Source organism: Peromyscus eremicus, chromosome 11 (assembly GCF_949786415.1).
Source record: "Peromyscus eremicus chromosome 11, PerEre_H2_v1, whole genome shotgun sequence".
In the NCBI taxonomy this organism is placed as follows: domain Eukaryota; kingdom Metazoa; phylum Chordata; class Mammalia; order Rodentia; family Cricetidae; genus Peromyscus; species Peromyscus eremicus.
In genome coordinates, this window is record NC_081427.1 from 56,277,579 (window position 1) to 56,280,613 (window position 3,035).

Here is a 3,035-nt window from a genome sequence, read left to right on the forward strand (position 1 = left end):
GATTTCATTCCTTGTTTTGTCTTTAAAATCCAGTCATATGCATCAGCTCCCAAGTACTTACCTCTGGCCCAGACTCCTGTCCGCTGGTTTTCATCTTGGTACCCACTTCTCTCTTGGCTATCTGATAGATATAAAAGCCAAACTCCCGACCCTTCTCTATGCCTCACACCAGTTCCTGTTGCTTCTTTACCCTTCCTCAACTCTGTGGATGGAAAATACACACTCCACTTTCTCACTTTCTTCTCAGCCTACCTCAGGAAGTCCTTGTGCCTTTACCTTTAAAATATAACTGGAATCTGACCACTTCTCACCATGTCTACTGCTGCTTCCCCCCAACAATTGTCTAAAAAGCTTGACGTACCAAAGCCACTCATCTTTGGTATTTCTGTTCCTGTCCTTGTCCTTCAAAGATCCAGTGATGTAGTTGGAGCAGTGCCTAGAATGAAGTCACATTACATCTCTCCTCTGCTCAGGACTCTGTAAAAGTCAAGTCCTTACCTGAATCACTGCCTTTGTGAGTTCACCCTCTGCTATCCCTTTTGTTACTCCATGCCAGCCTCACTCCAGGAACCCTCCTGTTCCTCTGATGCACCACGTGTATTCCTCACTTAGGGATTCTGCTCTCTCCTTTCTGCTTCAGACATTCTTGCTCCATATATCATTTCAAGTGACTCTCGTCTCCCATAATTTTCACTCAACAAGCCCTAATTGAATTATCTGATTATAGCTACAGCCTGATCTCTCCCTCAGTCTCCTTGCTTTATTCTATTTTTTCATAGTATAGATATAAACTATATACTTTGTTTTCATGTACCTATTATCTTTCCTTCTACTGTTAGCATATAAGCTCCATGAAACAGGGATCTTCCTCATTGTACCTGAAGTGTACATGACACAAAGCAGAAATCTATGAGAACACACCCAACATGGGAAGAATGAAGATGTTCAGAGATTAACAAGAGCTCAAGAGATACTCTGTGCCTTTGAACTAACGCAGGCTCCCCCAAATGAAGTCATAAGGGGGTTAAATGCTAACAGAAGAAACTAAATAGTTTAATGGAAAAATAAACAACTCTAATACTTAACTTCTTTTTTAAAAAATTGGTGAGCATTTTAGAAATGAAATGACTAACAGGTTTGAAAGCTTCTTCACGAATAAAATGGGGCTGCAAAATGTGAGAATTAGGCTTTTGCTTAATTCTGGCATTGGACAATGGTACAATCTTGTTTCCCTTGTAAATCTAAGTGTTTAATATACAGTTACTTCTGTGAGTATAATGCTAACCTTTAGGCCACTAAATACAGTTTAGGAAACATCAGTGGGCTGACCCAGAGTCAGATTTTACAAAATCACAATCTAAATATAACAAGTAAATAGTAGTTCTCAAATGACATATTCATTCAGCAATGTGTTGAGTGGGGAAGAACTGATTCCATATGTGCTGTCTGGAAGCACATGTACTGTGCCTGGAATAACACAGAGAAGATTAACATGGTTCCCACACAGGGGTGACATCCAAATTAGAGAAGCATCCCATATTTTAAAATAATTATAATTAAATAAGAAAAAAAGAATTGAGGACTGATTGCATAAGATGTATGAAGAGTACTTAAGGAGCCCTTTAACTTTTCTTGCAGAATTAATTTTCATAGTGCTCCGTTAAGATTGGTCACATTTAAATTCTTTATTCTTTTTTGTATAAAGTGTCTCATTGTGAATTCTGGCTGGCCTAGAACTCACCACGTAGAACAGACTGGCCTCAAACTTGCAGCAATCCTTCTGTCTCTGCCTCCTGAATGTTGGCATTATACCCATGTGAACTACCCATAGCTAAAATATTTTGTTTTTTAAGTCAGTAAAACATTTACAGATCCTTTTAAACTTTACAGAAAATCAAAGTATGTAAAAGTCACACCTGAAGAAAAGGTCATCCACACTTAGTTTATGCAACAAAGTAGGAAAATGTTAGAGTTATTTGTTTTTCATATGTTTTTACAAGGGTTTGGCTCTACAGAGCGCAGGAAACCTTTCTGGGGTGGGCTCTGGCCCTCTTGATTGACAGAGTCAGCAAATGATCATAAGATGAGAAAGCAACATTAGGATATTTTAAAGCAGGGTTTTTGAAATTCTTGGTTTTTTGAAATAATGAGAAAGTCATATGATGAAAGTAATGCACTTTACAGTTACAGAAATGAAATGGGGATGGTGTCTTCCACATAAGAATAAAAGAACTGAGGCAGTGGTCAGAATATGGGAACAGAGAGATGGGGGATGGAGACAAGGCCAGATTAGACATGAGCGACATGTGCAAAAGTTGGTCTCAAGAAGTGTGTTTTAGTGTCTGTGTTTATGGAACGTTTCTGGGCACAGGGGCTTTTCACATTCTGTTCCTCTCCATATTTGTGCTAGATGGTTTTACGTCAACTTGACACAGGCTGGAGTCATCTGAGAAGGGGAACCTCCACTAAGGAAATGCCTCCATAAAATCGGGGTGTAAGCAAGTCTGTAAGGCATTTTCTTAATCAGTTACTGATGGGGGAAGGCCTAGCTCATGGTGGATGATGTCATCCCTGGGCTGGTGATCCTGGGTGCTAAAATAAAGCAGGCTGAGCAAGCTATGAAGAACAAGCTAGTAAGCAGCTCCCCTCTATGGCCTCTGCATCAGCTCCTGCCTCCAGGTTCCTGCCTGCTTGAGTTCCTGTCCTGACTTTGATGATGAACAATAGTATGGAAGTATAATCCAAATAAACCCTTTCCTCCCCAACTTACTTTTGGTCATGGTGTTACCTCATAGCAAGAGAAGCCCTGAGTAGGACAATATCCTCTTCTGCAGAGTGAAATATTCATATTCTGTAGAGACTAATTCGGTTTTCCTTGTTAGCATTTAACCCTTCATGGTAAGAAAGACTATATTTTCTAGCTGAAGCCTTACTATGCTTTGCTATTTGACCTAGGGGTCCTGTGGATATACTGTCTGAGTCCAAAATTTCTCCCATAAAGAAAACGGAGATAAATTGTTAGTTTGGTTAATTGT

The 3,035-nt window shown here is 39.7% G+C and overlaps 1 non-coding gene across 1 annotated transcript; it reads left to right on the forward strand.

Moving 5' to 3' along the window:
- The first annotated feature begins 1,439 nt into the window (after positions 1-1,439).
- Positions 1,440-1,544, forward strand: LOC131922078 (U6 spliceosomal RNA). Its single transcript, XR_009382194.1, has one exon. It is a non-coding gene; the product is annotated as a U6 spliceosomal RNA (small nuclear RNA).
- Positions 1,545-3,035: the final 1,491 nt, after the last annotated feature.